Here is a 26,093-nt window from a genome sequence, read left to right as displayed (position 1 = left end):
TTCATGGCCAACTCCAGAGGTATCGAGGCTAATCCTGATAAGATAAAGGCCTTGATAGAGATGTAACCACCCAAGAGTAAGAAGGAGGTGCAATGCGTAACGGGAAGGGTGGCGGCCCTTAACAGATTCATCTCGAGGTCGACTGACAAGTGCCTCCCCTTCTTCAACATCCTAAAAGGGAGCAAAAAGTTCGCTTGGGATGAAGAGTGTGAAGAAGCGTTTATCAAGCTGAAGGAGCATTTGGGGAAGCCACCTCTGTTGGCAAAACCTGAAAGGGGTGAAAGGCTATACTTGTACCTGGCAGTGTCCGAACATGCCGTAAGCGCGGCTTTGGTTAAAGGGGAGAAGAAGCATCAACGACCCGTGTACTATATCAGCAAGCGGCTGGCAGACGCGAAGATTCTATACCTTGAGATGGAGAAGTTGGCATATGCATTAGTGGTGGCTTCAAGGAAGTTGAGACCCTACTTCCATGCCCATGAGACAGGTCCTACATAAGCCTGGTACCTCGGGAAGACTGATGAAATGGTCGATCGAGTTGAGTCAATTCGATATCGTTTATACCCCGAGAGCTTCCATCAATGGACAAGTACTCACAGACTTCATAGTGGAGTTCACTAGTCAGCCGAGTGGAGGAAGAAGTGAAGAAGAGGGGCAGTCGGTTGCAGAAGGGGAGACAAGGAGTGTTGAGGGATGGAGCCTGCACGTGGATGGGGCATCCAACGAAGGAGGATCTGGTGCAGGCCTCATGATGACTGGACCCGAAGGACTCAGGATGTACTGCGCAATACGGTTTGGATTCGAAGCCTCGAACAATGAGGCAGAATATGAAGCGCTTCTGGCAGGACTGCGATTGGCCCAGGGGCTGAAGGTAACACATCTACACATCTTTAGTGATTCACAATTGGTGGTATTCCAGGTGAAAGGGGAGTACCAAGCGAGGGGACCCAAGATGGCTGCATACTTGGAAAGGGTAAGAAGCTATTTGGAGCAATTGGTGGAATATAGCATAGAGCAGATCCCGAGAGAGAAGAATATCCATGCTGATGCCCTCGCGAAGCTGGCTTCCACTAGAGATGGAGATACCCTCGAATCAGTGCCCATAGAATACTTACCAAGGCCAAGCATTGCCAATCCAGACGTTCACATGGTCAATGCCCCGAATGAGTCATGGGTTAGCCCGATTATAGACTATCTGAAGGATGGAGTGGTGCCAACAGACAAGAGGGAGGCTAGGAGACTAGTTTACAAGGCGGCCCGATACACCTTGGTGGATGGGGTCCTGTACAAGAGGGGGTTTTCTGTGCGACTCTTACGGTGTGTGGATGAGGAAGAAGCTATGAAGGTGCTGTATGAAATACATGAGGGTGAATGTGGCAACCATGCAAGTGGACCGTCCACAGCTCGGAAGGCCATGAGGCAAGGGTACTACTGGCCTTCCATGGAGAGAGATGCTAATGATTTCGCAAGGAAATGTGACAAATGCCAAAGGCATGCGAACTACCCCCGAAAACCCCCGAATGACTTAACCAGCATGACTAGCCCTTGGCCCTTCGCTATCTAGGGGATAGACCTGATTGGCGCACTCCCCCCAGGGAGAGGTGGTGCGAAGTACGCAGTGGTGGCCGTAGATTACTTCACGAAGTGGGTTAAAGCAGAACCTCTAATGAAGATAACAGCCAAGCATATCACTACCTTTGTCAACAAATTCATTGTCTACAGGTTCGGAGTGCCCTACAAGATTATTTCTGACAACGACACTCAATTTGAAGGGGGAACGTTCGAGGAATACTGTAGGGAAATGGGCATAAGGAGGAGCTTCTCGGCCGTCGTGCATCCACAGGCTAATGGGTAGGTGGAGGCCATTAACAAAGTCCTAAAGAGAAACTTAAAAATAAAACTAGAGAAGATGAAGGGTGCTTGGGTCGAGGAGTTACCGAACGTGCGTTGGGCCTACAGAACCACTCCCCGCACTACCACTGGAGAGACCCCATTCTCCTTAGCATATGGATGTGAGGATGTCCTCCCAATTGAGATAAAGATTAACTCGCACATGATACAGGCATACGAGGATCAGGCCAACCATGCGACAATGGCTGAAAGCTTGGACATGCTGGAAGAGAGAAGGGAAAAGGCGCAAATGAGGGTGGAAGTATACCAGCAGCGGGCAGCTAGGTATTACAACTCGAGGGTACGAGAGAGAACGTTCAGAATAGGTGACCTGGTATTAAGAAAAGTACTCCCCAACACGCGAGACCCAGGGGCGGGGGTACTTGGGGCGAACTGGGAAGGGCCATACCAAGTCGCTCCGTACATACCACCAAACACCTATAAGCTGGCGCGCATGGACGACACCGTCATACCTCGAGCGTGGAATGCAGAACACCTTAGGAAGTACTACCAGTAAGACTTCCACTCCCAACGCGAGCAGTAGCTGTGTTTGGTTTGTTGCAGGTTATGCTATCTTAGTAGACGAGAATCAAAGAGGTTACCTAGATAACCTCCCAAGTAGATGTAAGCCTTTTATCTATTTATATATCGTTGTAATCAGACTACTATGAATGAAACTGTTCACCACTTCGTATGTTACTTACTTCTTTGTGTGAGTATCAACTAAAGTCCCCGCCAAGATAAATCTCACCAGGTACTTGGGGGGTAGGACAACAAGAGTTAAAAAAAAAACTCTTATATTCAAAATGATTAGCTATCCTTATGAATATCAAGGGAACAGTTTAAAAGGATGACCTCTAACTAAAGGCTAACACCCCAAGAGGTGAGGCCGTAAGGAGGGAATCACCCGATAAGTCTAGATCGTCCATTAAGCCGGCTAGCCAAAAAGGGTCTTACAAGGGACCCTTGGAAAAAAAATAGTACTATGTATAACGACGAGAAGGACGCTTCTCGCAAAAAAGTAATAAGCGCGCGCATTGAATGTAAAAGGACCCCGATAGCCCAACGGGTTAATGTGTCCTTACAAGTATAATCAAGGTGCACCAGAAAGATTATCGCCATCAGATCAAAGAAAAATATGTAATCCGCGAACAATGGTAATAAGAGGGACTTACCAGAGCTCCTTAAGTTTGATAAAAAAAAAAAGAGAAAAAGAAAAGAAGTGGTGCGAGGGATTACATAGCAAAAGCATACATAGATTGAGTACAAAGGAGCCTACAAATCTCCACCTCGACCTTTCCACTCGGAAATCTTCTCGATGGCATAGTCCCCAAAAGGAGATAGGTCAACGGCGGGGTTAGTCCTCCAGACAGCATGCAACGTTTTCTCGATTATGCGATCCTCAATGTTCACAAGCTCAGCCTCGAGCATAACGATCCTCCCGTTTAGAGTTTGGATGGTAGCCTCCAGCTGAATGTTGGTATGAGAGGTTGATGCAGCCCGGGCCAAGGCGGTATCCCTCTGGCACACCGCCTCGGCCAGTTGACTTAACAAGGCATCCTTTGCAGTCTCGGCCACCGATAGGTTCCCTAGTGCCTCCTCAAGCTCGTGTTGCAACCGTTGGGCCGATGAAGAGTGGGAGGCGAGCAGCCGATGGTTCAAGATGGAAGCCTGAGTGAGGGCGAGGATATGAAACAAAGCCTCGAGGGCAAATGATATACCAGAAATAATATAAGAAGTATATATATGGCCATCGTAAATGAATAAACCAAGTATCACGACAAATACCTGCAGGGAGGCTCGCATATAGGCGTTCTCTAGCTCAGCCTCAGGGACATTGTGCAGCATCCCCCATTCACCTTTGGGAAAGTTTCCCAAGTGATGGCTCATGGCTTCCCCATACTGGCTCGCCAGAGGATAATCTTCAGGAATAGAAACATGAGCTGGGCCGGGGGAGGCGTGAGTGCCTGCCGAGGCCCGCTTTGGCAAGGATGGGGACCGAGAAGGCCCTGACCCATCTGCAGTGGTGCGGGGAGCAGAAGAGTGCGGAGTCATTTCCTGGGGTAAAGAGACGCCTGTAGATGCCAACCTGGGATACCTCCTCAGGGGTGAAGGCGCCCCATCAAAAGGAGGAATGACAAAATTCCTTCTAGGCACGGAGGGGCAAGGGACAGGGGCATCGAAGGCACAGTTGCTGCCAGGCGTTGACGGCGACATCCGAGAGGTAGCACCGCCAGTATGACCGTCATCGGCTACACCCTTAGCCCTGCCAGCAACAGAGTACAAGCAAGAGTAGTTCTCAGACACCACAGTCTCCTCAACGTCCACATGGTCGCCCGGGGGGTAGACATAATCCTTATCGGCTACTTCATCATAATTTCTTTCATCGTGACCATATACCCACGGACTCTCGAGTATAGGTGCCGCTGGGGGTAGATCCACATATTCGGGTGATGTAGGGCGTGGACCCGCAGGGTCGGGGGACATAGGGCGTGGACCTGCAGGGACGGGTGACGCGGGGTCAGGTGACGCGGAGCGTGGATCCTCAGATTCAGAGGAAATGGAGCATAGGGTAACTTTCTGGTCCAAGGTCAGCAACCCGTACAAGTGGAGATTGCTCTCTGTGAAAAGGGCGCTGGCTTGTTTGCATCCCTTCGACATGGCCAGGATTTGTATTACTCGGTCATGTGCCGACCGTTTCAAGTTGGGACCAACAACCCCTAAGAGACCTGCCATCAAATGAAAAGAAATAACCACAGTTAGAAAAGCTATAAAGAAAAAATAGAGAGAAGTCGAATAATAAGAGAAACCTCTGATATATGGGATTAAAGTGAGAATAGCCTTACGTGGGGTGTTGAAGCTAGAGTGTCGTGTCTGCCCGCTATAAGTAAAGAAGTAGTCTGACTTCCACGACCCCCTATTGGAAATAGATCCCTCCACGAGGGAACTCCCTTTAAGGGCCGTGGCTTTCTAGAGTTGGTAGAACCCGGGGGCCGATGTATTCTCCCTCAGGGTGAAGAAGTAATGAACCTTGTTTATCGAATGCCCCCTAGAGTACACCTGACGATACAACACATATAGGCAGCTAAGCATCACCCAAGAGTTGGGGGACAATTGTAGTGGCGCCAATTCAAAGTATTCCAACACTTTGATGAAGAAAGAGTGAAGTGGCAAAGCTCCACCAGATCGGATTATGGAATCGCTGAATGCCATGAACCCTTTTGGCGGTGCGGACGCGCGTTCCTTGTGTTCTGGTATAACGAACTTGAGATTCAAGGCTAACTTATGAGCTTTCAGCATGTTGCCCAGTTTCTTCAGGGTAACTGTGGACCTACCAGTTTCATCGGAAGTGTCCAAGGCTCTCTTCGACATCTCGGGTACCTGGACAAAGATAGGCATTTTATGAGCAACAAACTTTCTGAGGGTCCTGGAAGATCCCCCACATGTCCTATGTCTACTAGCACTTTCTTGACCCTAGGGCGCAAGACATGGGATAGGAGAGGAAGCACGGGAAAAACCATGGAAAGGAACTCTAGTTCAACCAATTCACGTCTACTGCCTTCGAAGGAGGAATCCCTATGATCGGGAGACTCGTCATGACACAAGGAAAAAGGCTCAGGGGGCAAGTTTTCTTCTAGGCAAGCAATTTCAGAAAGGCAATCCTAGAGGATTGATTGTAGCTGGGAAATGTATGTCGCTTGCTGGGGGGAGAGACCAGAACCCGCGTCCCTGGGATGGGATTCTAGCTCCCTCTCCAGGCCGCACGCTTTATGTCTGAGGTAAGACAGTCTCCTGAGGTATAGCGCCCGCACACCCCCGCGGTTAGAGGGTCTACGTTCATCGACCCCTGAGTCGGAGGATGACAACTCAATAAATTCAACATTGGACGGACCTTCGGGATGTCGCCTAGACGCCATGGACCAGCTAAGACTCGAAGGCATGTACGCCTAAGGGTGACTCTATATCTACAACATGAGTGTGAGGGTATAAGAAAAGGGCCTATGTATGGGTACTGGAAAGGCTATACGAAGAGAATGTTAAACTCTGAAGAATGAGTGTCATGCAACCATCAATTCTACCCTCGCGTAATCAATGCAAAACAAAAGGGAGAAGAGAGGAAGGAGGCATACCTGTGGGAATACGAAGCTGAAGGGGTGCAAGGATAGACTTGCAAAGGAGCAGGGGCAAGACCGTAGGAGCAAGGGAATGCCCAGCGTCACCACGAAGCTAAAAAAGAAAAGGAAACAAAAAAAAATTACTATGTAAAAAAAAAAAAGATGAATAACGAAAATAAAAGAAAGGGTACCTCAAGAACGCTTTGGAGGAGGATAGAACCCTTGAACTCTTGAAAATAAGTTGGAGAGCATGCCACTAGGCTAGGCAAGTCTTGGTGTGGAGATGTGGCTTCAAGCCTTGGGGTATTTATAAGGAAAGTTAAGGCTCCCTAGCCATTGGATCTATCTCCCTATGAATGGTGGAGATCAAGAGTATGGGTAACCTTGGGATCCGCAATTGAGGATGATTGGTCCTTATGCAATCTTAGGAATTTTCATGGATCCCCCAAGAGTTAGGTGGTTGTTGTGTTTCTTTGGACACTATAAAGAAACACAACTCCAAGCCTCACCTCGTATTTCTTCGAGCAACGTTGGGAAACTTTCCAAGGCTAAGTCCCCCAAGGTTGGCCATACATGTCAAGCAAGAGAAATAGAGAGAGTCTACAAACACACTTAAAAGTGTACTTATAGACTCGGGGGGAAGTGTAAATGTGGAAATTTTTCCCTTGTGAATTCTATTCACAAGTGAAGCTCTATACTACGAGACATCCTAAAAGCTACTCATTGTACGCACAAGGGGATAAGGATGTCACATGATGGTGAGGGAATTGGGCTAAGAGGGCCACCGTCGCTATGCGAGGGCCCTCGGCCACTTGCCAATCCGAACGTCACCCTCACTATGCGAGGGTCCCCAGCTGGCCATCTGCGTGCGCCCCGTCCCATCAAGCATCGAGCCTCGCCTGCACTCAGGAGAAGAAGGTTATCCTTGCTACGCGAGACACCCTCGCTGTGCAAGGGTGAGGCCTTGTTGTGGCGCCCGTGCCCCGAGCCTCGCCACGCCTACACCCGGGGGGAAGAGGGGCAGCCTCGCTATGCGAGGGTGCGGCCATGTTGCGCTGCCCGTGTCTTCAGCCTCGCCTCCATGTGACCTCGTAGGCTAGCCTCGACTCCTAGCGCCTTGGCTTCACATGACACATACAGGTTGAAGCCTCCTTGACATTGGCACGAGGAGCACTTAGAGACACTTAATGGGATTGACAAGCCAACATTGGGTATTAAACGGGGATTGATGAGGAAAACTGGGTACAGGACACGTGTACTAACACGGGGTGTACAGTTATGGAGAGAACAGAGGCATGGCCCTGTCATCTGCATCTGAGGAGTAGTGGCGATACGAACCTGTACAAAGAGTAGTGGTACCACTTGGACACCCCCGGCCATACGCCAGAGCCGACAGTACTATGTCCTAGGCCACAACTCTGGCATCATCAGGGTAGACACCACTACGCCCTAAGCCACTACACTATCAGAGTACCTGCGTACGTCCCTGTCGTCTGGGACTTGTTTGTATCAGGGGCCAATAGAGCCCCCCTATAAATAGGCCCCAACCCCTCAGGTTAAGGGGTTGGAAAACTGAGTGTATGAAAGAGACTGAAGAAATATATGATCTTGGTTCCATTGTTGCTTTGGTTTTCTTCTATTGATTCGAGTTCTTTCCATCTGATTCAAAGCTTTCTGTAGTATAGAGATCAAAGTTTTCTAACCTTTAATCGTTGACGAGTTCTTACCGTCAACAACATGCTTAAAGGGTTTTTGATTATTATCAGTACTTGTGTTATGATAATACGCTTTCTTGCTCGGCCTTGGCTCACGGGTGCTTCGTGGTGCAGGTAAAGGCAAGGGCAAGTTTGATCAGCTCTGATTTAGAGAGATCTGGGAGTAGAATGTACATGAATAGCTGCTCAGCCACCACGATTTAGGGGAGACAGGGACAGGAGAACCATAAACATTTGTTTTTCCATTAGAATGGCTAGTGGTTGTCTGTGGACTGGAAATTTTGTAAATAGACTTTTAAATGCTGTCTCTTTTGGGATCCGTTTGTTTAAAATGTTTAATTATATGAAAAGTTTCTTTTAAGACCAAAAACTTTTAACCCTAGCGCATTAATGACTCTAGCAAACACGTTTTTAACTAAATGACTTGATTAGCAAGTCCTGCACCTTTATAAATATACAATGTAACGGTCTTGGCTATCCAGGGCGTTACATCACCCTACTGACCCGGACCTAAACACAACCCTCTTCTAGTGCGTGGACCATTTTGTAGTACGCTATGATCATAGTTACCCCCAAAGGTACCATCATAGTTGACAACACTTTTCATTTTAGATCCACCAATTTTTTAGGAGTATGGGACAAATCGTAGGTCCTGGCCTTCCCTGCTTCAGGGCATGTATGCCCCTGGTTTTAGGTAGTACATAGATGAGTCCAGCCCCAAGGAAGGACGTGAACCCTCTAAGATCCAGAAGGTTATAGATTCTCCCCTACCTCCATTAATCCCAGAGTTAAAGGTTGTGCCTAGTTCGGTCAATACCCCCGAGCTAATCGTAATAGATTCCTCCTCTAGCTTGAAGGGTAGGGTTCTTGCTCTTCATCTTGTGTTTACAATACTTTTGAATAATTATTTCTGTAAATTGACTCCTCTGCTCGCTCTTTTTTAGGTGAAGAGATGGAATTTCCTGGTGCTCCAGATTTGAGGGGTGCTTTCAAGGTCGACGGGACCGGAGCTGGTCCCGTGGTGAAGAAGCCTAGGGTGACCAAGAAAATAGCTCCAAAGATGGGAGGTACCACCAAATCTCCGTCTAAGGACAAGGATGCCAGCACTGCCCGGGAGCAGCCACAAAGAGAACTTCCCCCTCTGACAACAACGGTTACTGTCCAACAAGTTCCTTCTCTTCTTCCTCGACACATACCTCCCTCAAATCCTCAAGTGATCCAAGGTGAAGCTCCCACTATCCAGATCTCAGTCAAGCCACATGACCTGGACAAGATCCCCGAGGCATTTTGGGGTATTGTGTACGAGACAGCAAGCCACATGGTCGGCCATGTTTACAGAGCCAGCACCAGAGAATTACAGGCTATTGAGGAATACAACCCTGAGGACATCCTCGAATCTGCCATGGGGATGAACCTTATTGTGAGTCCCTTTCACTCTCCTAACCCTTTTTTTCTTTAGTTTTTAAAAAAAAAAAAAAAACTATTCTTGACTTGCTTCATTCTTCTGCAGTCTGTCCTAGCCCAATATCGAGGCATAGATCGCGTTAAAGCCAGGGAGGAGGAACTCCGAGCTGTACTGGGTGCCGCTCTAGAGAGCGAACAGGCTGAAAAAGCTACCCTAATTTCTTCTCAAGAGGGCAAGCTGTCTGCAAAGGTTGCCCTGTCCACCTCTCAGGCTCAGGTTGTGGAGGTGAGCCATCGCGCGGATTAGCTTCAAGCCGAAACTAAAGAACTTAAGAAAAAGTTGATCGAGGCTGAGGCTAAGGACATGGAGGAAGCTGTAGTGTCCTCATCTCAAATGGAGGAGATGCTTTACTGCTGCTGGGCCTTTAACCAGGATGGGAACTTCTCTTTTATGCAGCCCGAGCTATGGGATCCATATCTTGCTCGGTTCAAGATTCAATTCTCACATGAACCCTTAGAAATTGGCAAAGCTTCTGGAGCTATAGAGGGAGATGGTGAGGAGGTGACTTTGCTAGAGCGAGCTGACAAAGCTCAGTGATCACCCTTTATAAACTTTTGTAACATTCCCTTTGGACCAAAACAATTGCCTTCAAGCTCAAGCTGAGGTTTTTTTTTCTCATCGAGATGACAATATATTTTAGAATATACACCTAACTTGTCATCTATTTGTGTTTCCCTCAGTTTAATATTTTCTCATGTTTATGAATCCTTAGACTCTTCTACATTCAAAATCTTAGGGATTGACTTTTAGATCAAGATAGAGTTTACCAATATCTTAGTTGTATCCAAGATTTTGCTTGCTTATTTTCATCATACCTGTTAAGAATCAAGTCCCGGACCTGGTTATGTCCAGGGTTTTCAATAAACTTAATAACATTATACCTATTAGAAATCAGGCCTCGAACCTGGTTATATCCAGGGTTTTAGTGATTTCTCAAACTTAGTTTGCATTAGGTTTATTGAAAACTCGATCTTTAAAAAGCCGTTGAATAGTCACCATTGCCTCAATTGGAAGCATAGCCTCGCTTCCAAAGGTTAGGGAAAAGGGGGTATGTCCCGTGGAGGTTATATGCTAGGTTTGGTAGGTCCAGAGTACTTGTGGGAGCTGTTCGGGTCATAATCCCTTGGCTTCATCTAATCTTTTCTTCTGGCTTGCCTTCAAGGTCTTATTTACAACCTCGACCTAGCCATTGGCTAGTGGGTATTGTTGACAGTGAGAACTCATCAACGATGTTAGGTCAGAAAACTCCAAGGTTAGTAAGAAGATAGCTAGATAAGAACTTAGAATAGACTTAAGGAAAAATAAATACAGATCAACAAAGGAGTAAACATTCGTATATTGCTTAATAGCCTGAGTATACAATGAATTTTCCAACCCCTTAGTTTGAGGGGTGGAATTCCATGTATAGCTTGGCTCTAATGGCCTTGGATACAAGGTGGTCCTAGGGGACAAGAAGGTACTTGGGTACGCTGTCATGGTAGTGGCACAAGTCGTGGTGGAGCAAAGGGTTGTGGTGTTGATGCTGATAAATGGTTAGAAGCATGTAGGTCATGCCACCACATCTTGTACTGATTCGTACCACCACTACTTATCGGATACGGATGTCAGAGTCATGCCTGTATCTTCCTTAGGGTCGTACCTCTCGTACCCGTATGCGTGTCTCGTACCTGATGGCCCCATTTATATTTCCAAGACACATCTCATCTCCTAGCTCCCATGTATCTCGCTAAGCACGGGAGAGCTTGCACGCCATCATGAGTAACATACCTAGCTACCTTTACCAATTCAAGCTTGATACTGAATTATGGCTGGGCCCTTTCTAGTTCCCTTCATATGACGAGGCAAGGCGCCTTTCACGGGTCTCCATCCAGGTATGACATGGGGTCTCGCATGGACCCTTTAGCACAAGGCACATCGTCTCACATGGCGAGGCTTATGGTCCTATGGCGAGGCATGCCTTTGGCTAGGGATGTGTTGGAAAGTGGGATGTGGCCCTATGCGCAAGGCACAGGGCGTGGTCGAAGCAGTCTCCACGAGAACCAGGCGTGAGGCGCTGGGCGTGGCCAAGGCAGTCTCCACAAGACCCAGGTGCGAAGCGCTGGGCGTGGTCGAGGTGGTCTTCGCGAACGTGGCCGGGGCAGTCTCCACGTGACCTAGGCGCGAGGCGCTGGGCGTGGCTGAGGTGGTCTCTGGGAGACCCAGGTGCGAGGCGCTGGGCATGGCCAAGGCAGTCTCCACGAGATCCGGGTGCGAGGCACTGGGCGTGGACGAGGCAATCTCTGCGAGACCCAGGCATGAGGAACTAGGCATGGCCAAGGCAGTCTCCGTGAGATCCAGGCACGAGGTGTTGGGCGTGGCCGAGGTAGTCTCCATGAGACCCTGGCATGAGGTGCTTGATGCTTTGTTTGATAGTCTTGCAATGCGAGTGGGCCTTACTGGGCTTTAGACTTGATTGTTCTAGACCTATTACTGGTGTGGAATTCTTGCCTCCCATTGGCATGGAATGACCATGAGGCCTAGGGCCTTGCAAATGTGTGCCCTCTTGGTGGCACGTAATAACCTTCTGCATCTATCTCGTACTTGACGCTTTCAGTCCCCCTTAGCAGTTTACTCCAATAAAGGACCAGACCTTTTTTCCTTGGTGGATTTTTGGCATCCACAGGTATGCTACCGACGAGAAACTCTTGGTTATGCCATATTTTTCACAGAAGTCTGTGAAGAGATCACTATCAAACTGCGTTCTGTTGTTTGACACGATATTTTTAGGGAGTCCATATCGACATGTGATATTCTTCACAACGAAATCCAGGACTCTCTTCGAGGTGATGGTTGCTAGAGGTTTAGCCTCTACCCACTTTGTGAAATAATCGATCGCCACTACTACATTGAACCCCTCCTTTTCCCATCAACAGGGAACCTATCAAGTTAATTCCCCATGCTGCAAATGGCCAAGGGGATGAAATCTTGGTTAGCTCGACTAGAGTAGCTCGGGAAACTATGGTGAAAAGATGGCATTTATCACACTTTTGCACATACGAGATCAAGTCGTTTGTTAAAGTGGGCCAAAAATAGCCATGCCTCAGTACCTTCAGAGCTAGGTTTTGCCCCTAACATGATCTCCACAGAAGCCTTCATGTATTTCTTGTAAAATAGTTTTTGCTTCCTCGGGCAAAACACATTGCAAGAGGGGCAACGAATGACCTCGCCGATATAGGATTCCTTCAATAACTACATACTGTGGAGCTTGATAAAGCGGTTTCCTTGCATCTTTCCTGTCATTAGGTAGCTTTCCAGTCAAGACGTACTCCATTATAGGAGTCCTTCAGGTCGGTCTTATGTCAATCATTCCAACCTCCAATGTTTCTCCCGTTACACTCGGGCTTTCCAAGAACTCCACGAGAACTACATTCAATGTTTTGACCTCTTTGGTGGTAGCAAGTTGAGCCAGAGCATCAACGTTGGAATTCTGCTCGCAGGGTATCTGCTCAACGGAGCTAAACTCGAACTCAGACAACTCACCCTTTACCTTAGCCAGGTAGGCTGCCATCTTGATGCCTCGATCTTGGTACTCCCCCAATATCTGATTTACCACGAGCTAGGAATCACTATAGCATTGGATGGCTTTCGCCTTCAGCTCTTTTGCCACCCTTATCCCTGCCAATAAAGCCACATGCTCCGATTCATTGGATGCTTCAAACCCAAACCTGAGAGTTGTATGGAACCGATGTCCTTCAGGTGAGATTAAGATTATCCCAGCTCCTGATTCGTTCTCGTTTGACGATCCAGCAACGATGATTTTCCATAATTCCTGCACTGGCACCCTTATCATCTCATCTTGTAAACAAGTGCATTCAGCCACAAAGTCAGCAGGGGCTTGACTCTTGATTTTTATTCATGGCATGTATAATATCTCAAACTGGCTAAGTTCGATGGCCCATTTTAATAGACGTCAGGGTACTTTACATAACACTTTATCATTGTTATACAGATGTGTTATTATACTGTCAACTATAATACACTTTCTATGTTATTTTAATAAATAGATAAGTGTTTAATTATATTATTTATAGTCGATTATATAACACATTTCAATACTTATAAATTTGTGTTATACTACACTTTAGTATAACACATTTTTTGTGTTATATAATGAAGTTTGCATAACAAAATTCTTTACTTATTAAAAAGTGTTATTGTAATAGATATCATAACACATTTTTCATATTATTTTAATATTTAGATAAGTTTAAATTCTCATTATATATTCATTTATATAACACTAATTTATTCTATTATAATTTTTTTTATTTATATAACTAAAATTAGCTTTCTAATATATACTAGCATCATCAAATGAACTTGATTTTCAAATAACAAAAAGTAAAAACATTCAACATTGTATTAACAATCCACAAATTAGTTTAAAACATTCAGCAGTGTCATCAACAACAAAATGTTCTTTAAGTATTCAAGTAGTCTTAAATATTCAACATATTGAAAAGTTACTACTTTTAGCACAAAATATTCTACAGCTACCCAACACAAAGCCTTCAAAATTATACTTGTGGACTGATTCTATTTCTGTAAACTGCAGTAGCCGTCTCAAAGTCGTAAACGAATAGCAACCCAAGCTTGGTGATTACGTAGATCAAACTATACTTGTGTGATATCTGTAATATTGAGCATTAAAACAATTAATATTCATGGTGTTGAATACTGGGACATTAAAACTATTAGTTTTTGCAAAGAGGGTGGTTTATGTCAAAAACAGAGGTTCTTTTTATGGTATAGAGTGGAGGAGGGAACATAAAGAATGGTTCAGAATTACATAGGAAACTCCCAAAGTTTAATCAAACATTACCCAGACAATGAAATGGAAAAAAAGATAGAAAATGGGAGGTGGGCAATAGTGAGACCAAAAATGGTATGTGGGTCTGCCCAACTTTCTTGTTCAATGTATTTCTACAAGAACCATCATTGGCCAAAACAGTGGTCCTCATTTTCTGGGAATTGCTCTCTAAGTGAGTGTCCACTTCTTTCTGTTTTTCTGAAGCTAAAACTAAGCTTTTTTTTTCCTTTTTTTTTTTTTTATTTGTTATTCACATGTTGAAATCATCAAACACCTATGGTTTTTGAGAGAGTGTTTGAGAAAAAGTCAAGAAGGAACTGAAAAGCAAGTAAAATTAAATAACTATCAATGAAATCACAATTAAGGGACCATTAGAAACATAACTACAACCTTTAATAGCTTCTCAAATACTGTTCATTATAATTTATAAGAAAAGTCATCTTTCTCTCTTCATGTGCGTGGAAAAATAACTAGGAAAAAAAAAGACCCAACTAAATTGGAGTTTGGACCTTATATACATTGAATTTCCTGTAACACAAGTATAGGAGCCAAAAAAGGGAAACACCATAGTTTTCATGCCCAAAACATAAGAAACACAAGTATCAGATTAAAAGTAAACAAGGAATTGAAGAATCAAAATAAATTCAAAGAGAAAAGCAGAGGCTACAAAACTAAATGGGTACTCACATGACTGGCTAGCATGTACAATAGTAGATAGTATGCAGCACCTGCCCAAGCAGTTTAAGCAAATACACTGGCTGTTCGATTCAATTCTGAAGTTAACGGTAACACTTGAAGCAATCTGGGAACATATTGGAGTAAGACAATGAAAAACAATGCTTGTTTTGTAGGAAGAACATCTGACCCGTCAGACTGCTGAAGATATCTCAAGACCACTATCTGCAGAGATTAAAAATAGATAAGGAGTCAGAAATTAAGACCTCCACCTTCGTATTCATTTTATAATAGAAAAATCTTAACAATTAAAGAACTATCAACAATGCAAAGTTTCAATAAAATAATAGTTGGAGGATCCATGAAGTTAGGTTGACAGAGGTGGAAAGAAAATTTAACATCAATTGAATGCAGAAACTTCTCCATACCCAGATTACTATTTAGCTAGGAAAATAATGAGTACTAAAAAAAATATAATTTTATAGAAAAATATAGGTACTTGCAAAGATGATGACAGCTAAATAATGTAACCCAAGTAATAAGAACTAAGCATGCTTGCAAAAATGACAAACTTCTTTACTAGACAAATAAAATTCGATATGTGTGCGTGTAATTGATTACATATTTCAGATGCATGTACTATTAACAATGGCATTTAGCTAAAAAAAAAAAAAGTAACTACTCTAGTAGTTCTTTCATAAAAAATCTCCAGAATTAAATTTGATGCCCCTTTTCCAAATAATTGATCAATTTAAAACTTTACAACAATCTGCAGATGGAGACAATATCTAAAAAGGGGGAAAAATCTATGAAGATGATGATGATGATATCGATTCTACTTGATCTCATAATTATTAGCAAAACATAGTTTTTTTCTTTCTTTTCAAGTGCGAGCAGGAAATGATTATGGGCTAAATTTGTTAAAAGGCCATACTAAAGGAAATAAAATGTAGCCTCATCCCTAAAAATGCCAACAGAGAAGCCCATATACTAAACTATTTCAGAGAAAAAAACTCGTATTGGTTCTTATATTAGAATTCATGTTTTCTTTTCCAGTAATAGAGCTTGACAATCAAAAATTACATAGAACTTTGGTTCTAGAACTAGCAAGAACTATAGATTTTATTTTATACACAGAAACACATGTATAAGAGAAATGACTTAATAAAATTTAGACATGAAGACTAGTAGCAAACACATAAGGAACTCTGAAGCAATATACAGAAAATAGATAACAAAATTAGATGCAAAATGAATAATAAAAGGCAACAACTAAGAGCAAAATGGGCCCAAAAAAACAGAAGTGATCTTCAATGAGAATATATTTTTTCATTTTCATTTTCACTATCACTAGTAGTATATATATAATTTGCTCTATACTATATAATGAGAATATATTAATAGAGATCCTTTATGTGTTTGTTTGTCTATTTCTTTTGATCATTATTTTTACTAGTAGATACTATACTGCTATATATAAACTATCATATTTAATGATATTCTTTTATTCTTATATATAAATATATATGTATATATATACCCCTGCAGCAGCAGCTAGCTGCATAAGTGCAGTAGCAACAACACCCCACCACACAGCAGAGACACTTGTAGGTCTACAGATCTACTAGATAAATTTTTAGTATGTCTTCAAGTATTAAATTGTTGAATATTGTTTTCAATTGGGTCAGTTTCTGAGTTGAAAAAATTCTGATACAGGGAGTTATGTCCCTTGACATGGGAAGACTATTCACGTGATATGGCATTGTAATTTTCTCTTATGTGGTAACTTTTTTGACTACCACTTAATTGTTTATATTTCTAATGATAATATATTCATATTATTTATACTAATAAGATTACTAATGAATAAAAACATGAACAGGTCCTAATATATATAGCAGAGAGCATCTCCATGGAGGTCTTACAACACCAAATCAGGTACAACAGATGATTAATTTCATCTTAATTCTGAATACTAGATGAGATTATCATAGAAAGTTAAATTCATATATATGTTTGCTTGTTTGTTCTTCAACTCATGATTGTTCTTGGAGGATCACTTGCCTTTATCATAGGGACAACTATAAGTCGGAGATCATTAGCTCTAACTGGTAACTAGTGATTACAATTACATATTTTATTTCTTTTTCCTATATATCTATATATGTGTATGTTATGTGATTGAACTGAATTTTTCAAAGAAACATACAAGAAAATGATATTTGACACTATTCATATACTGAAGTTACATCCTCTATGTTATATATGCACATGTAATGTAACTTCTACAATGATTCCATCTCCATATTTGATTATCTCTTAGGTGGTCTGATATGATCATAACTGGTTTCTCTGCCAAAGCTAGCTAGCTCATGTTTAGAAATCATTTATAGAAGAAAGAAAAAAACCCATTCCCGACAATTTTAAGTTACTGTTGTGATTGTGTAAATATATATGATCTATTAACTACTTGAAAGTCCTACTCATTTAATAAGCAAGAGTTTTCAAATAACTATGTTTTCTAGTTTAGTTAAGCTTAAACATGAGAACTTTTAGTAATTAAAATATATCTGTTGTAATAGATTAATATACAGTTCTAGCTATGGAAACACCATAGTTTCCTCCCATAAGTATGTACTAATTCAGCTACATAAGCTGTAAAGTATTCTAATCTATACATACCCATGTAATTCTATGTGTATATATATATATAAGCCACGCATACTAAGTAATGATGGCTCTATTGCCTAGTAATACAAGTTTTATTTCCCCTGTTTCGGAAATACTTTGCACATCTCATCATTCTTTAAACTTTCCTAGTTTTGCTATCTCTGTAATGACTAAAAGGAAAGCAAAGATCTTAAAAAATATCCCTCAGAATATGAGCCATGAAAATGGCTACTACTAGTTCTTTAAAGCTATAATCAAAATCAAATCATGCATTGGCATGATAACACTACTATAATCAGAGTCAAATTATACATTGGTATGATTTAAGTTATGAGACTCAAATATCAAGAGTGTTGGTGATCAAATTCAGTGTTTACTATAAAAAGATAAAATAAAATGCTCAACCCAAATCTCCAAAATGATTTATCATTTCAAATAATTAGTTACCAACTATAATATTGATATTAACCAAAAGGGTATCCAAAATATGTGATTCCCTAAAATATCATAACAACAGTGAATAACATTTTCCTTTCATTTTAAATACATCTCTCAGCAACCAAACTGTAGAAATAAAGTTTTATGTTTAAAAGGAGCAACATATCAATTCAGTTGTGATTGACAACAATAAGTCGTGATTTGAAAGAAAAAAAAATCTATCTACATCTTTGTTAACGAGACACAAAGAAGACAAACAACAAAAAAAATATAACCTAATTTAAATCAAACACAATGATCTAAGTTAAATTCTTATATATGTTTGCTTGTTTGTTCTTCAGCTCATGATTGTTCTTAGAGGATCACTTGCCTTTATCATAGGGACAACTATAAGTTGGAGATCATTAGCTCTAACTTGTAAATAGTCATCACAATCAGAGAAAGTAGCAAATACTTGGCAGCTATTCCTAAGTAGACATCAATAGGTTTGTCTCCTGCAACAAGATTTTATAGCAGCTGCTCCCAACTGAAAAATGACAAATAAAAGACAACTTTTAGTTAATAGGAAAAAAAAATTATAAGATGCAATTTTAGTGAGTACAGATTCCTTTGATGCATTATATTCAATATAATTTTTCGTACAAAAATAAAAAATAATAAGAACATGCTGCAAATTAGGTAGACAAGAAGGATTCACAAATTCCAAGAAAACAACCTTTATATTACAACTTTTTCACTCTGCGTTTTTATTTAACTCGAATAAAAGAGATGTTGGGTACCTTGTCCTTTCCCAGGGCAGCATAATGTTGTAGCCCATTGCACGAACCATCCTAGCAAATTGAACAAGAGGAAAATGATTAATTTTTAGTTATTCTCTGTATAATAAAACTATTATTCACATGGTATTGAAATACAAATATTCTGGTTGCCTCTCAACTTTTTTAACAGCGACAAAATAAAGAAAAATACTCATCAACTACTATAGTAACAATTATCAAGAGCTCATAATCTCTAGCACATATGAGCAGGAAGCTTTATGTTGCACATTGAAACAGAGGCCACAATCCCACATATCTTAATGTATTTTCACAGAAAAGCAACCCCAATAGCATATTGAAAACAAGTACAGAGCAATTAGTTAAACATGCTCTGCTAGTTGTTCACTACCACACTAGCACTTCAATATTCTAGTGCCACACTATTCATTTCATATTTTCATTTGACATCTCTTTAGTAATTTTAAAGAAAGTACTAAAAAAAATTTCAAGTACTAAAATTTATTTCCAAATAAAGAGCCATTAAGCTCTTACCTTCATATAAAGCATAATCAAGGAGACACTGAAGTCTGATCTATGAATGAAAAATGTTGTTGCACCATAAAACTGGAAATAACAAGAAACAAAAAACGAAAAAAACAAGCTCAGTAATTCCATAAAAGAAAAGATTAAAACACATCATAACAATTAAAGTAAAGAGAGAAGCATACCTAGCAAAGGATAATGGCAATCCATCGAGAAGAAGCCCAGCATCAAGTTCGGCCAGAGTCACTTTGTTTCTCTATTACGATAGGAGACTTGCAGAGATAATCGGAGCTTCTAGCAACAATATTCAGAGATATTTTTTATATCCAAAGAAACAGATAGCTAATATGATGTAAAAGATGACTTTTAAGATAGCTTTTTCAAACCCCAAAGGAAGTAGGGAAAGAGAGGGGGCAGGTAAGTTTACAATAAGGAAATCAAGAGAAAAAAGGTATGCGCAGAAATAAATTAAGTAAGAAAATTGGAATGCATCATAGCATAAATAGAAATGTGTCACTAGGAAGGTAAGGACTAAGAATTATCGAATAGCTTTACAGTAAAAGAATCAAATAGGAATATCCAGGACGAACACTCTGAAACAAATCATAAGTTTCCATAACATGTGGGCTGAAGAAACTAGATAGTGATAACCTGTACATGTTACTATCATAACACAAGGTCTCAAAGCATATCAAGCGACCAGCTATCCTAAAACTTCATGTCATAGGAAACTAGAGAGTGAGATAAATTATGCTTAAGAATTAATACATGTTCCCATTGTGTTGTGGAAGTTGAGTGTATGCATGGCATACTTTTATTCTAAAAATATATTATTTACCTTCCGCCCCCAGCAAATCTTTTTTTAAGTTCTCTGATGTGTTCCTGGACTTGAGGAAGCTCCAGTGCACGTATAAAGCGATCTGAATCTATACCGATGGGACACTGAAAATTTTACCATTGCATTTACACCAGCCCAACCGATCCACCTTGCCTCAAACTCCTTCACGCCTTTAACACAACCATATAGTACAAGTGAATAAAAGGTTTACAAAGAAAAAAAACCAAATCATCAGGTAAAAAAAGTAACAAAAAACTATTAATACTGGGAACTATTTTGTTAGACACGCAATAATATCATCAAGTAAACAATCTTAATATAAATATAAATAGACCAAATAATCTTAAAAAATGAAGAGTAGGAATTGCATACCCAGAAGAGCACTGACTAAACCCCCAACACTAATCGCTAAATGCTATACATCTTCACCTTTCCTTACAGCAGAGACTGGTAATATGATAGCAACTACCAATAACCGTTGCCTAGCAGGCTTTTTATCTGGCTTTTCACATCGCTCAAAATTTTTAGTCGTTGCAATATCACCTTTAGGGCACTGTCCAACAGTGGCAACTTTCGAATTATCATCTTCTGTTAAGCAGCATCATTCTCAATATACTGAGCCCCCTATTATTATTGTTATTATTCTCAGTAGTTACATCGTTTGATTGATAATAGTTGCAGAGTAACATACCATGTCCAAACTTGATGCAAATGAGAAGCTCTACTATGCAAATAGCTAAGGAAAGCCAACAGAATGCGCCGACTTTTTTCGCTGGTTTTCTGCAATTTGGACACAGTGATTATGAAAAGGTTAAAACCCTGGAAATGGTAGGCCAAGAGGGTATATGAATTCATTTCAAGAAAAGGAAAAGGATGTGCTGCTAGTGATTATGTCAGATAGAGAAAGAGGGTAGTGTACCTATCTTGAAGATATGAGTTGTACTCGCGGATTGTAGGAATTGTTATTAGCTGCCACAATATCAACCTATACACAATAACGGGGTTTCGAGGAGGAATCCACAAACAGAACTTCAGAAAAAAGGTGTTGAGCTCTACTGTGAGGAAGACGATACAAAGACTAACAACTTGAATGAAATGCCATGGACCAAGCAGGGGATGCCACTCATCTTTGTCCCACTGAGCTGGTGTAAATTGTTCTAGTGTTCTTTTGACCTGAGTCAGTAAAAAATGCATCTAACTTGGTGTCAATAACAAAGGTTCACAAGAAACAGAAAATGAGACATGACAAGCAAATTTCTTAAACTAAAAAGTACAGGGAATCCATGATTTTCTGTTTACATGAAAAAAAACACTAAAACACATGTATTTCTACTCCAAACAATATGATCCAATTTTCAACTTATTGCTACAACTTAGTAACTCTCCATTAAATATTCAAAACTAAAACACCAAAATCAGAGCATACTTTTCCAATAATATTAACTCTCCATTAAATATTCAAAGCTAAAACATCAAACTTAGAGCATACTTTTCCAATAATATTAGGCTGACGGCTTATCCCAACCCACTTGTACGTTTTTCCATCAAAGTACCTAACAGTATGCATTCCTGCCCAGATACCTGCAGCATACACACCAAAAGAAACTTGTCATAATTTTCACAGAAATCTCATATAGCTGACAATGAAAAATTATAGCAACAATCTCCTTAATATTGTAGAAGAAATAATTGAATACTATGGCTACGGATAGAGCTCAACAATTTATAAGCAAAAATTGTTAATAAATTGAGTTCTCACCAAACCCGTTGCATATCAAAATATCAAGAACAATACTGTCCCACCAGCATTCATTAAAATTTGGTAGCATGTGACGGAAGGTAAGCTGAAAATGCCAAGATAAGCTTTAATATACAGCCATAACCACCAAAGCACTCAAAACACACTTGTCGGAAACATAAAAGACATTTGATCTCTGCTCAAAGAAGGAGAAAGCAGAACCAATTTAAATAAACTATGAAAGGCACACAATAAAACATATTATATTTGTTAATGAACTAACCTCCATCATCTCAAATCCAATTGATAGCACCCAAAGAAGAGGTTGATTACGAAGCAATATAGCTTTACCCCACCATCCAATAATATGAGCTAAAACGAATTCATCAAAAAGTGTTTCCTATAGAAATTAAAATATTATAAACATAGAGAAGTCAGAAGTCTGCTTAACTGCAACATAGAAGACGTACATAGTACACCAAGAGGATATGATCAGAGAATATCATAAGTAAACAGATTATTGAAGAAGAAATCATACATAAACATTCTTAAACCTGCTTGTAGGATTTTCAGGAAGATATATGCGGCAATTAGCTCCATAAGATCTTTCAGGAAGTTCTGCACGTAATTACAAAGGAAGAATTTCAAAGTATAAACAGTCAGCATAAGCTTCTCATTCAACTGATGAAAAATAAAAGAATTTGCATAAATAATATGCAAAGTTAAATTTTGCAAGCTTAAACTGCATTACCAACACCAAGATCCGGATGGAGAAACTTCATAAACTGTCGAGCATCATCTCGCTTCTGGAAAGAGAGAAAATGTAAAGTTGTTACCATAAGATATAAATAAAAAAAACAAAATCATAAATAAATGAATAACTTCAAAAGGCTGAAAAAAAATGTGATAAGAATCTGAAGTAGATGACTCTAGAGTGAATCAAAAGAATGCTTCTCCACAAATTTTTATTTTTTGGAAAAAAGGATAACTATACAGATAGGAAAGAGAAGAGCTAAAAAGCAAAAATGTGAGAGCAACAAGGTAAACAACATCCATACAATGAACTAAGCGCCAAATGTTGGATGCGGTCTAATCAGAATCCTGTATGAATTTATGTCAGAAAACAACATACAGGATTCAACAGAATACCCCTTGAAACTCTAGCATAAACCAGACATAAAATAGTTCACATGTTTTATGCTATTTCTTTTGCAAAAAAAAAAAAAAAAAAACAGGTGAGAAAAAATCTTACCCATTCGTCACCCTTCAGTCCCCGTCTGTCCCCGACCTTGCACAAGACACAGTCGACCACCACCTGCACCAATCTAGCCCTCACCACCAAAGCACCGTCTGCATCCCATCATCGTCAACCTTTAGTCCCTGCCTACGTCCCATAGTCGTCGAGCCTTAGTCCACGCCTGAGGGACAATCGGAGAAGCTCTTGAGGCGGAGTAGAAGAGGAATCAGAGAAAATTTGTGCGGAGGAACTTTCAGAGCCTTTGCCTTTTACATTTGCTAAAAACCTTCAAAATTCAGAACTGGATCATGAAAGAAAAGAAAAACCATCAAAAAAAAAAGGAAACGAAAGTGATTTTCATGGGTCTCAGAAATCAGAAATGTTGAAGGAGAGGAAATGCTGAAGGAGAGGAAATGGGTCTCGGGTCTCAGAAATGTTGAAGGAATTGAAGGACAGGAATTGGGTCTCTCGGGTCTCACAAATTTTCAGGTCTCACAAATGAAAAAAAATGCTAAGTGGCGGGATGGTGTAATTATTACCGCCCTTTTTTCATAAAGTGGCCCAATATAGTACTCTAGCATAATAATTTTTTATTAGTATTATATTCATGTGTTATGGAAAGGGGTATTTGGTGTAGTGAACTCATTGACATACCTTTTTTGGGCCTCGCTGCTCTTGTCCACCAAATGAGGTCCTAAAAAAATATTGGTTATATCTTCTCCTACTATCGAGGGAGGGTCGACCTGATTCGTCTGAACTCTAGGTTGACCTATAGGAGCTTATAGAACTGGCTAAGGATTCTACCTGGTAGGTTGATCAGGAACTACTCAATTTTGGGCATACTGGGCTAATGGTCTAGCTCGAATGAGAGTCTCAATTTCATCCTTCAGCTGCCAGCAATCATCAGTGTTATGAATGATGTCATTGTGGAATCAAAAAAACTTTGAAGGATCTCTCTTTGCCCTCTGGTGCCTTAAAGGTTCTGGCTTTCTCCATGGCAGGTGGTTAGAATTAGCCAGGAAGATACGCTCTTAGGTGTTTGTCAGGTCGGTGTAGGTGGCGTAAATGTGCTTGAATTTCTCCACAGACTTGTTCTTCTTCGTCCCGTTCTGGTCGCCTTTACCATTCCCCTTCCTCTTGTTATTTCCCCCTTGGTTATTCTGGATATCGGGCTGAGAGCTGCAACATCCGTCACTGCTCCAATGGGTTGGATAGAAGCTCGTTACTCCTTCGGGTTTATCTACTCCTGAGCTCGGGCCAAAAATTCATCTACGCTTTTAACTCCTTTTCATTGGAGTTCTTGCCACAGGTCACCTCCCACCAGGATTCCCATTCTCATTGCTATGAGTTTGGAGCTATCATCAACGTCCCTAGCTCGTGCAACAACATTGGTAAATCTGCTTAGGTATGCTTTTAGTGTTTCACTAGGTTGCTGCTACACATTGGCCAATGAATCGACTTCAACATGAGCATACATCTTAGATCGAGCCCGACATTGTGGACCATCATCATTGTGTTAAACATCCTGAGGTGATCAGAGGGATCTACTTTTTTATCAAATGACGGCATGTGCGACATCCTAAAGCCAATAGGATATGTAGCCACTGCAATGTTTGGGGCAATCGTCCTTTCCCTTTCTACATAAGAGTCTTTTCACTTGCCCTTCCATCAAAGCCATTTTTTCAAGGGTTTAATCCTTGGTCCCTAAGTTAGCTGGGGGCTGTTCAATGGCTCCCATCCTATTATACACGTTTGATGGGTTGTTGTCCCTCCAAGTTTGGGCTTGGTTAGGCGAGACATTCCCATTGTCATGTACAATGGACGAACCTCCATCATGCCAAGTATAGCTAACATCCTCATTCTGAGTTGGATACCTTCTATGTGATTCCCAATGATCACGCAGGTCGGGCTGTGGATTATATCGATGACTTTATGCTAAACTCAAGTGATTTCTCAAGTCGCTCTTGGACCTGCCTTCACCCCGGCTCTCCGTCCAGTAACTTCCATTTGCAAAACTTACGACTTTCACTTGAGATCGAGGACCTGGGTTCTCAGAACGCGTTCGTGCGACATAAGTATTTATAGACGGCGAAGGATTCCTTCTATTATTCCCACGAGCTGGAGCATCTCGTTGTCGGCGAGGAGGTGTTGGGTGTCTTACTGGTGACAGAGGATGCTTTATTGGCGAGGCTATCCTCGTTCCATCAGGACGAACTAAATTAGTCCATCTCAGCTCCATTCCAACATCCCTAGTTCTCTGTGCCTAAGGCTCTGACTGTGGCACAGAAGGATTCGCTGGGGCACTTTCCCTTCGTGAGCTTGTCCAAGCCCTTCCCCATGGGTTGTTGTGGGAATTTTTGGGACTTTGTGAAGAAGGCACAGAGCTGGGGGTCGCAATCCTGACTGACCAACTGACATGCTGATAATGACCCCTGTGATGACTAGTGGGCTGAGCACTTTGGTGGTTTAGCTCCGTAGGCATAGAACTCGGAGTGGCGATTCTGACAGAATGACTCAGTTTAGACCAGTTATTCCTATGGGACTTATGAGACCCACTTTACCTCTTTCCGACATTAACGTCGGTTGTAAGAGGAGGTAGCTGAGCCAAGACCTCTTCGATCTGCCTATTTTCCCCAGCGAGATGACTCCTTAACTGGGCATTTTCCATCTCGATGGCAGTCAAGTATCCTGGATTAGGATTTGGTGGGAGTGACGCTGCACTCCCAGCGTCGTCCTGACCCACCAGTTGTTTTCCAGAACGTTGCTGAACATCTGGGCCCCTTTCATTGGAAACACCGGTATGATTAGCGTCCTGCCCACCAGGCTGTTCCATCTCATTATCATGCATAGATTGAGTGAGCACCATGATGAATGTCGACTGAAACTTATGAAGCACTAATTTCCTCTCAATGAAAGCACCAAACTGTTGACTCGATTTTTCGCCAATATGTATTAAGAAATTAAACGAGTAGATTAGTGCTAAATTATAAACTATAATGAAATAATTAACACTCTCTCGAACACGCACAACTTTTATGTGGTTCAGTGGTTAAAATCTACCTAGTCCACGAGTCAATATTATTACTTTTCTCTCTCAATTTCTGCAAATTTTTGGTAATACAAAAATGGTTGTCCCCTTCCCTGTCCATTATTCCTAGTATT

The 26,093-nt window shown here is 41.3% G+C and overlaps 1 pseudogene; it reads right to left on the bottom strand.

Annotated features, from left to right (window-relative positions):
- Positions 1-20,522: 20,522 nt before the first annotated feature.
- LOC133785351 (CDP-diacylglycerol--serine O-phosphatidyltransferase 1-like) lies at positions 20,523-25,764 on the bottom strand (annotated as a pseudogene).
- Positions 25,765-26,093: the final 329 nt, after the last annotated feature.

Source organism: Humulus lupulus, chromosome 6 (assembly GCF_963169125.1).
Source record: "Humulus lupulus chromosome 6, drHumLupu1.1, whole genome shotgun sequence".
Classification (NCBI taxonomy): domain Eukaryota; kingdom Viridiplantae; phylum Streptophyta; class Magnoliopsida; order Rosales; family Cannabaceae; genus Humulus; species Humulus lupulus.
Note: the sequence above shows the minus strand (reverse complement) of the source record. Positions and strands in the feature narration are given on the sequence as shown.